Raw genomic sequence first — 10,872 nt, 5'->3', positions numbered from 1 at the left:
ATTAACGGAAATAACTATCTTCACTGACTACAAATCCGACTGGTCTGAGACAACTTTCTCTTATGAAACAGATTTTTTTGGGGGGGGGGAAGGATACTTGTCTGCTGGTTTGCATTGGAACCGAATGATCCCTTCCAGCATTTGCGGGACCAAATATCTCTTTCTCCCTCGGTAACTGTCCAAACTTGTGCGAGGGCCCTTTGATCTAACGAGGCACGTCTCACTCCCTGTGCCTGTGGTCAGCTCTCTCTGATCCGCTTTTCTGCTCATTTGGTCTGTTTACCGTTGTCGTATGAATTGCGTTTAAACCAGAAATGTGACAGGGTAGAGAAGTCACAAGTTCAACTTCTCTACTTCACAAGTTCCGAGACAAGTCGAGACATGGTTGTGCATAACTGAATGAAATAAAGAGAGTTCTACAGAAGCTAAGAACTCGCACAAGCATCAACATTTCCTTAAAATAACATCAAAAACCTCTAACAGCTCCTCAAGATAAGTCTTGAAAACAATTTTGTCACCTCATGGGTGTTAAAACAAACAAACCAAAACAACAACAACAACAACAACAACAACAACAAACAAAACCAAATTCTGTAAAATTAAGTTAAAATGTAAAAATATTTGTAAAAACACAACAATTAAATGATTTGCAATTGCATAATAGACACACTAATATAAATGGTACTTTTCACGTACAAATAGGTCTGAAGGGGCCTACTTAGGGTGTCTCTAGCTGTTATTCTTAATATTTATCTTTGTATCTTTATGCTTTAATGCTATTTATTTCATGTTTACGCATTGTGACCTGCACTATAGCCTGGCTATGATCAAGTATATTTTGTTTTTAAACACTTTTCACATATTTTTGTGTTTACACGCATTTAATTGTATATTTGTTTATGTGTATTCACCATATGGATACCCATGATGTAACAGATCCAACAATGTGAAAAGACAGTGAAAGATTAGTCTGCTTGAAGTGGATAACACTCCCAGATTTTGATGTAATACTGGTACTTAAATCTGTTTTGAGGTGGCTATATTTATATTTAATTCATATATCAAGCGCACTGCAGTGACAGTTGGCTAAAATGCCTAACTTTGATACTTATGGTGTTGTGTATGTTATGGGAAAGTGATTATTTTACAGCAGTACCTCAATCCATTAGTCTGGCCTTGCCGAACTGCATGAGGTCCATGGAATATCATTTCCAAAGAGACGACCCCATTACCTAATTAAACAGATGTTTCATGTAGATACAAAACTATTTATGACTCCAAGATCACTCCACCTTCAAATGTTGTTTTTCTTAAATACATACACACAAACACTCTGTTCACTTTGGAAACTCTTGGAGGAAACGGAATTACCTGATGATGAAAAGTTTAGTTTACATGAAATATGAACTAAAAATAAAGTTGACACCAACTGAAATGAAAGTTTTGTTAAATACTAGCAGTAATTCCTGATTGCAGACTATTTCTTCCAAGGTTTGAGTTTTCAGTGATAGTGTAATTTGACTTATATCTCTGAAATTCAAAATGCCAAATATCAGATATCTCAAGTTTTTGTGCCAGTTGCATTGTCTAGCACAATCAAACATCACAGTGTCCTTAACCAGAGAGGAGATGAATAATATGAACCTTTATGAATTAATATGAATTTATTGTTTTGTACTATTTTACCTCTATTTTTGTCCTGCATTCCAGTCCTAAACACTCTTGCAGTTGCTACCTTTGCTAATTGCTTTTTAAAATGTTTCAGGAATCATACAGTTTCAGTAATGTTTGTTGGGAGAACAAAAGAGAAAACAAGTGTAAGAAACAACTTGTAAGTGCACAGTCCCAGTGGTTATGCATACATGGAATTGAAAGAGCTGTAAAGAGCTTAAAGGGTTGTTTATTTTCAGTTATATGGATATTACAGTTTAAGTAGGCAGTTTCAGTGTTCGTAAAGACAGAATGTAAGCATTTGGCACCAAACAGTGCCTAAATACAGCAACCACATAAGAACTCTCTCTCTCTCTCTCTCTCTCTCTCTCACACACACACACGCACACACGCACACATTCACAAGTATGTGCTGACAAGTTTATGAGTACAACTGTGATGGTCATCACTGTATCATGGCCTACACCTGTCATCTAACATTAATACTGAGAAAAGATACAGAAATCAAATGTTACATTACAACATGCAAAACATTTTAAATGGGCCTAATCCAAAAAAAAAAAAATCACTACTAATGAACAGGTTTTTTACTCAGACAGTTTCTCAAATCAGTGAAACAAAAGCAGTTTACTGACAGAGAACCTAATACCTGGATGGTAGTTCAGTGTCAGAAATGTACACGAATAAGGAGAAGCATATGCTAATAAAAAGGATTTGCATCAATTCAAATGAACATTCATCAGAGAAGAATCAGTGTTGAATATCTGACATGTTATAATGAGTTTTATGGTCTTTTTAAACCATGAATAGGAAAATGCATGTATTATAGGGTTAAGGGAGGAGTTTAGATAAAAGAGGGTGACGAAGTTGTCAACCATTTTGTAAAATGTTGAGCTTGTAGCAGCTGCAAACATGTATATATAAAGCGGAATCAAGCATGCTAAAAAAACAGACACTAGAGTGCAGAGAGCTTTGGCAGCTTTTCTCTCAGAGGTCAGAGCATCAGTGATATGCTTTGTGTTTTCTGTGATTTCTTGTTTCTTTGCTCTCCTAATAGCAGTAGCATGTCTCCTCACAATGAAGAAAACCTGAACATATAGGAATATTATAACTGAACACGGCAATATAAACACTAGGATTAGATCAACCATGGGCCAGTTTCCAGACACATTCATAAAACATCTCCCCAGACATGAGGGATCAAAAAAAACCTCCACCAGTGTAGATAGCAGCAAAGGTATACAACACTGATACTATCCAGAGAATTGAAGTGGAAAGAAGCATTACATTGAGCGAAACTGTTTTGAAGTAAAGAAAAGGGTTGTTTAGAGCAAAATAACGATCCACTGCAATAAGGGTAACATTTTGAATAGACAACACGGGTAGTTGAACAGAGAAAAAAGCAAAACACTTGCATAGAGTTAATCCAAAAAGCCAGCAGGTTTCAATCATCTGGATGAAATGAAAAGGCATAACAAAAAATCCAACAAGAAAATCAGATACAGCCAGAGAGAGAATCGACAGGTTAGCTGGTGTGTGGAGCTGCTTAAAGTGACAAACAGAGATGATGACAAGCAGGTTTCCAAACACTGTAAGCAGAATAATGACTGCAGCACACATATAGAATATCACATCTACTTTTCTAGATCCAGATCTTTCCAAGCAGGAGTAACTGGAGTTCCTGATACAATAATGACTTTGATTTGGCAGTAAATCCATGTATTCATATACCTCTTTTGTAAATACTCTTAAATGAATGAGTCAAATGCTTTCTGAGTCAACCGTTTTTCCCTTAAAGGCTTGAAGGAAGGCTTCCAGTGTTTGGTGAAACTTTGATGTGGAAGAACTATGCCTGTTTTATGTACGTTTGAGTTAATACTCCACCCCTTTCTGACATATGCCATGTGGGAAGGGTTGGAAGTAACAAAAAATGTTGAACATGGAGTTGGTGAAAATGCATGCGAATTAAAAACAAAAAAATTGAATAAAATGTATGTCAATGTAACTGAATTGACTAAGATGTATCTGAATCAAAGATTTGAGTGACAAATAGTGTTTGATTTGATAAATGTTTAGGTGATTTAATATAAAATATGGGGATTTGATCAAATGTAGGCCACAACTTACAGGTCATTACCATTTTCTGTTATCCATTGTTTATGATTCACAAATTAACTTTATCATTTAAAGTGGTCTCATAAAAGAGTGAAGGTAACAAATATTCTAAGAAAGGTGATGAAAATGCAACAGGCCTTATTATATAAAAGTAGTATATATCCTACACTTTCTGCCAAACTGTCAATCAAAATGATTGATGACCTCCAATAATCGATGAGCCTCCCTCCCTCCCTCCCTCCCTCCATCGCTCCGTTCCCGCCCTGTCAGGGCCAGTATGACTGACAGGCACATGTGAGGAATAACTCTTGTATGGCTACAGGTGTGAGAGAATGTGTTATGGGGAACACATTAAAACATCCTAATTGTACTGAATGACAGTAGGCCTCCAATAATTGATGACCCTCCCTCCCTCACTCCCTCCATCGCTCCTTTCCCACCCTGTCAGGGGCCAGTATGGTTGACAGGTACATGTGAGAAAAAAACGAAAAAAGGAAAAAAAAAAAATGTATTGCTACAGGCGTGTTGAATGACAGGGGCGGCTGTGGTTGACAAGAGGGTGGTCAGGATATGTGATGGTTGGCGCCGTTGAATATAAACGTGTTTGACCGGGGCTGATCGCACCGTTCAAGTCCTTGTGTACACGACAAAGACTATCTCGTGATCTGATTAAACATGTCTCCATCTACAGTAACAAATAGAGTAAAGAGAGTACCTCTCAACACAATTACCGCTACTTATGGTAATGACGAAAACATATTAGCACCAAGAAAGAAGAAGAGATCTGAGAGTTTAATTCATTTTCTTCAGAATGAGAAGGAAAAGTTGGAATAAGAATGGCTGTTGTCTGATGGACGTGTTGGTGGATATGTTTTTGACAAAGTCGCACGTTCCGTGAAACTGTACACTATTGAATCTGGGGGGACGTGTACGGAGGACAGGATACACATATCATTCCCTGCTAAAGACTGGAGTTTGTTTAGAAACAAAGTGTGGAGAGACCTTGAAGTCCCTGGTCTGGATCGTATCTACAGCGTGGCGTGGAATAGCATAACACCAAAAATAAGCTACTACATATTCGCTAATCGTCTTGAAAAAGATCCTAATGATTACATTTATATGTGTTGTAACGAATACACAATTATGAAAGAGGTTGAACATATAGATATTGAGAGGATCATGCGCGGCCTGAAAGTTATATTTCTTTGGAAGGACATGACCGGTCTACACGCTGTTTTCAAGAAGATAGACGGCTTGTTCAAATGGTGCGAGGCCTTGGACAGATACCAAGACATCAAAGTAAATCTTTTTCAGGCTTGGGAGTCCGACATCGAGTGTGACTTTAGGGTGGTCCATTCGGAATCACCACCCATTCTCTACAAGCATTAAAAAGGTCGGGGCGTCCCAGACAGTCACCATCTCAAACACTTGACGCATTGACTGAACATGTCGCTGGTAAATGACGTCGCAATACCTGAAGACAATGGCTGGCTTGACACATTTTGCAGGAATCTAGGGAAGACGTATCGGTCTTACTTACCGATGTCCGAGACTACCGAAACACTATCCGTGTTGTCTTCTCCACAGGATGTAGAGACCATGTCCACACAACAGCCATCTGTCAAGGACGTGGATGGGTGTATTCCCCCGCTGGGGTTTAAACTCATAAAGGCCGCTGTGGGTGTCATACTCGAACAGATCATTAATGTAAAGCTGCGTGATGTTTGCCTGGGTTGTGAAGTGGATCATCCGAGCCAGTTACGGCATTCATGCCTCTTTGAACCAGACCCCTACTTTTTTCAATTACACATTGAGGAAATAAAACGGAAACTTTTTAAACCGGAGTTGTCACATGCCATTGAGCGTCTTCTGGACGCAAACGGACTACATTCAAATCCGCAAAAAATTCGCGGATCTGTGGAGGCTATCGTCTACGAACTGGAAGAAGTACCATACATTTGTGAGAAACTGAGGTAAATCAGGAAAAACCTTGTTGTTCCACTCTGTGAAAAGGCCGTTTTTGACGCGGTGGACTGTTGGCAGGGGAAAAGTGGTTGCGGCAACATGGGGAGTGTCTGTGGCAGGGTCTGGCTGAGTGTGTCTAATGAATGTGTAAAATTCGTGTGAAATTTGAATTAAGAGCTTTGTTATATAAAATTATAGCTACTGAGGTTCACAATTTTAACACTGTACAAGCGGTTGATGTTCATCGTTTGAATAACTTCAAATGGCAAATGGCCTTAGTCAGGAATGCATCCGACCAGTGGCTTGATCTGTTGCACATGTGTGCAAGCGCTACCAAACCATGTCACACGGTTGTAAATGACCTTTTAGAATGTATGGACTCGTGCCAAAGGGATTTCGACATCGGCCACATTATTTGTATTTGTACATACGTAATAGATGTTTGTGTAACGAAACTGAATCGTTTTTCAGTCAGATTGCTTCTCCTTCAGAGCAGGACCCTAGTAAGACTTTGCTTTATTTGTTTCAGTAGCCGCGATTTCTGGTTTCTCTCGTCTCTGTTGCGTGTTATTTGCCTTAGTAGCCGCGATTTCTGTTTGCCCTGTGTATTCTGTTGTCGTTCCACTGTATAACTTACTTTGTCACTTTGTGCTAGATTCTTTCAGGGTTCGCTTTACCTTAGGTTCTCTGTCAGTTAGAACTGTGTGCGCTAGCTTATTTCACTAGGGAGTTTGTTTTGAATTTCTGTCAGTCAGCTGTTGAGTTGCTGATTTGCATTTGTTTGGTACTCTCGGCCACAGCCAATTTACGCGTTGTTCTGAGGGGGCGGGGCTGTAGTTAGCCCTTAAGCTGCGAACGCTGTAGTCACGAGACCCTTTAGTAATAGTGCTACCGCCAAGCGGCAGCTGTAGCAGTCTCGTCTCCCTTGTCTCGTCGGACGAAGACTCGGTCGGACTAAGACAAGGGAGTCTACCTGTGGGAGTCCACCGAGGAAGCTGAGACAACTGCTGCCTGTCTGCCAGACCCTCAGTGATTTAATTCCCACCTTCTTAGGGCATGTGACTGGAGGGTTGCCGGTTCGATTCCTAGGCCCAACATCCACGGCTGTGTGCCCTTGAGCAAGGCACCTAACCCCAATGCTCCCCGGGCGCTCACCAAGGGGCTGCCCACTGCTCCTGCGTCTGGTGTGTGTTTACTACTGGTGTGTTGGATGGGTTAAATGCAGAGGACAAATTCACTGCTCGCTGTTCACAGTGTGTGTGTGCAATCACTGAAACTTAACTTAACTTATCTGTATAATTGTGCTTCTACCCTACCGCTCTAAATACCTTTGTCCCCCTTCTGTTCTCTCACACTAATCATGTGTCATCTCACTATACCTGTTCGAGTTTCCTCTCGTACTCTTTGCAGGTGGCGGCCGCTGCATCCTCGTGGACGCAACCTGGCTAACCTCATCCACCCGCCGTGCTCTGCCGATACGACTGCTGCCATTTCAGGTGGCCTATGGAACTGCCAGTCGGCGGTACAGAAGGCCGACTTCATCTCTGCCCAAGCCTCAATGCTGTCCCTGCACTTTCTGGCCCTCACTGAGACATGGATCAGGCCGGAGAACACGGCCACTCCCGCTGCTCTCTCCACTGCTTTTTCCTTCTCCCACACCCCCAGATCCTCAGGGAGGGGTGGGGGAACTGGCTTCCTGATCTCCCCCTCGTGGAGCTTCCGAGTAACATCTCTCCCTTCCATTTCTCCCTCATCCTTTGAATTTCATGCTGTTTCTGTTTCTTCCCCTTATAAACTACAAATGACTATTCTCTACCACCCTCCAGGTCCTCTGCAGGCATTCCTGGATGAATTGGACACCCTCGTCAGCTTCTTCCCTGAGGACGGCACCCCCATCCTACTGCTTGGAGACTTCAACATTCCGCTGAATTCTACTCAGTCTGATGGCCTTCTCTCCCTCCTTCAGTCCTTTGACTTTACCCTCACGAAGTCCCCTGCAACACACAAGGGTGGCAATCAACTGGACCTTGTCTTCACAAGAGGCTGCCAAGTTCCTGATCTCACCGTCACACCGCTTCACGCCTCAGACCACTTCTTCATACTTTCTCTCTCTCGATCTCACCCTCCCTGAAATCCTCTGCTCCCACGCTGCCAGTCTCAGCTACGCGCAACCTTCGCACCCTCTCCTCTGGCGGCTTCTCTTTTATGGTCTGCTCCTCTCTCCCATCTGTGGAAGCCTTCTCTCTTCTTCCCGTGGAGGAGAAATCCTCTACAGTCCTCTCCGCACTGGCCTCCTCCATGGACACCCTCTGCCCCCCCCCCCCCCCCCCCCGGCACCAAGCCGGCTCGCCTCTCTGCTCCTAGTCCCTGGCTGACTGATAGCATTCGTGCTGACAGAGCCAAACTTTGCGCGGCTGAACGGAGATGGCGGAAATCAAGATCCCTCAACGACCTATCCTACTACCACTCTCTTCTTTCTTCTTTCTCCTCTACCCTGTCCTCTGCTAAATCTGCCTTCTTCCACTCCAGGATCAACACCGCCTCTTCCAATACCCAAAAACTCTTCTCCACCTTCTCCTCTCTCCTCTCTCCTCCTCCTCCTCCTCCCTCATCCCTATCTGCAGATGACTTTGTCTCCTTCTTCGAGAAGAAGATTAAAGGCATCTGCGACTCCTTTCCCCCATCCCCGCCCACCCCGGATCCTGCACCCTCCGCCTCCCCCACTATCTTTTCCTCCTTCTCCCCTCTATCTGACTCTGAAGCTCTCCTACTTATCAATTCCCATCGTCCTACTACCTGTCCTTTAGACCCCATCCCCTCCTCTCTCTTTCAGGCCATCTAGGATGACATTCTGCCCTTCATCTCGTCCTTGATCAACAGCTCTCTGTCTACTGGCACAGTTCCTTCTTCTCTGAAGAGGGCACGGGTCAAGCCACTGCTTAAGAAGCCCACTCTAGACCCTGCTGATGTCAGTAGCTACCGTCCAGTCTCTCTCCTATCATTTCTCTCCAAAACCCTGGAACGTGCAGCATATAACCAACTCTCTCCATATCTTCTCCAGAACAATCTCATGGATCAGAACCAATCTGGATTCAAAGCCGGCCACTCCACCGAGACGGCCCTCCTTGCTGTCTCGGAGGAGCTCCACTTGGCCAGAGCACAGTCTCTCAGCTCTGTCCTCATACTCCTAGACCTCTCTGCAGCATTTGACACGGTCAACCATCAGATACTCCTCTCATCCCTTGCTGGGCTGGGCATCGCGGGTTCTGCACTCGCATGGTTCAAGTCCTATCTGTCTGACCATTCCTACCAGGTCTCTTGGAGGGAATCGGTCTCCTCCCCCCGCCCTTTCCACACGGGGGTCCCACAAGGTTCGGTACTTGGTCCACTCCTCTTCTCTCTCTACACCAGATCCCTCGGTCAAGTTATCCCCGCCCATGGTCTCTCTTACCACTGCTACGCTGATGATACACAACTGTTCTTCTCCTTCCCCCCCCTCTGACTCTCAGGTTCAGCCTCGCATCGCAGCCTGCTTAGCTGACATTGCCTCCTGGATGTCTGCTAACCACCTCAAACTCAACCTGGAGAAAACTGAGCTTCTGTTCTTTCCTGCAAAGAACTCCCCAACGATTGACACTGCAATCACCATCGAGGGATCTGTGGTGTTCCCCACCACAGCAGCCAAAAACCTAGGCGTAACCCTCAGCAACCAGCTGACCTACTCCGGTCACATCGCGGCAGTCACTCGATCCTGCAGATTCTCCCTATACTGTATCAGGAGAATCTGCCCATTCCTCACACAACAGGCGACCCAGCTCCTGGTCCAAGTGCTTGTCATCTCCCGCCTGGACTACTGCAATGTCCTACTGGCTGGCTTACCGACCTGCGCCATCAGGCCGCTCCAGCTCGTGCAGAATGCCGCTGCATGCCTGGTCTTCAAACTCCCTAAGCACTCTCATGTCACCCCACTCCTTCCTGCGCTCCACTGGCTTCCGGTAGCTGCCCGCATCCAATTCAAGACACTGGTACTGGCCTACCAGGCAACAAGAGGCTCCGCCCCATCATACCTTCAGTCCCTAATAACTCCATATACCACTACTAGAACCCTCCGCTCTACGACCTCTGGTCAACTGACGGTCCCCTCACTTCGGGAACCCGGCAGCCGCTCCTCCCGACCACGCCTCTTCTCTGCCATTGCCCCGAGGTGGTGGAATGACCTCCCTCATACAGTTAGGACTGCGGAATCCCTCACCATCTTCCGCAAGAAACTGAAAACCCAAATTGACGCTCAGTCTTTTTAGCGATGTATGCTTATGAGGTATTAGAGTCAAGATTCAAGAGTTTTATTGTCATGTGCACAGCAAAATAGGCAGTTACACTGTACAATGAAATTCTTACTTTGCTCATCCTCCGTTACCAGACGAGTGTGAATAGACAATATATAAATAAGTAGAAAAAAATCTTATATGGAGACGATATAAATAGCAAAAGAACTTGTAGAAAAACAAGAGAAGTGAGGTAGATGAATGTGCAATGTCACAGTACATGCACAGTATGTGCAAGGGGGCAGAGAGCAGCAGTCATAAAGTGCATTGTGCAATATTACATGATGACAGTGGTGGGACAGCAGCACTAACAGCTGTCTTGTGTCTGCAGAGTTTAGTGTTCGTTAAGTAGTGTGTGTTTTCAGTAAGTGGCCCACCAGTCAAAGAGGTTGGAATCTGACTGATGCACTGACTGTAAGTCGCTTTGGCTAAAAGCGTCTGCTAAATGCTAAATTGTAATTGTAAATTGTGAATCAGTAAATGTGTGTAAAGTAGTTCAAATTTTATTTGATTTTCTGCTTGAGAGAAACATCGATGCATGCGTTACATTTTTAGGCCACCTTGATACTTTGTGAGTTTGTATTCTTGTTGAAAAGTAACTGTGGTGAACTAACTCTGTGTTTTCACTAAACAGACTTTCTGAAATACCCACCCCGCTTTCTGAATTACCCTCCTCCTTGTAATCTTTATTGTATTCTGTTGAAAATAAAAAGGTTTGAATCAAAACATTTCACATCATTATTTGGTCTGGTATTCAGTCACTAGGTATTATGACAGAACTATTGAAATCTGTTTA

At 43.8% G+C, this 10,872-nt stretch overlaps 1 pseudogene; it reads right to left on the bottom strand.

Annotated features, from left to right (window-relative positions):
* Positions 1-2,390: 2,390 nt before the first annotated feature.
* LOC115819380 (trace amine-associated receptor 13c-like) lies at positions 2,391-3,390 on the bottom strand (annotated as a pseudogene).
* Positions 3,391-10,872: the final 7,482 nt, after the last annotated feature.

The sequence above is a fragment of the Chanos chanos genome, chromosome 8 (assembly GCF_902362185.1).
Source record: "Chanos chanos chromosome 8, fChaCha1.1, whole genome shotgun sequence".
In the NCBI taxonomy this organism is placed as follows: domain Eukaryota; kingdom Metazoa; phylum Chordata; class Actinopteri; order Gonorynchiformes; family Chanidae; genus Chanos; species Chanos chanos.
This window is presented reverse-complemented; position numbering and strand designations above follow the sequence as displayed.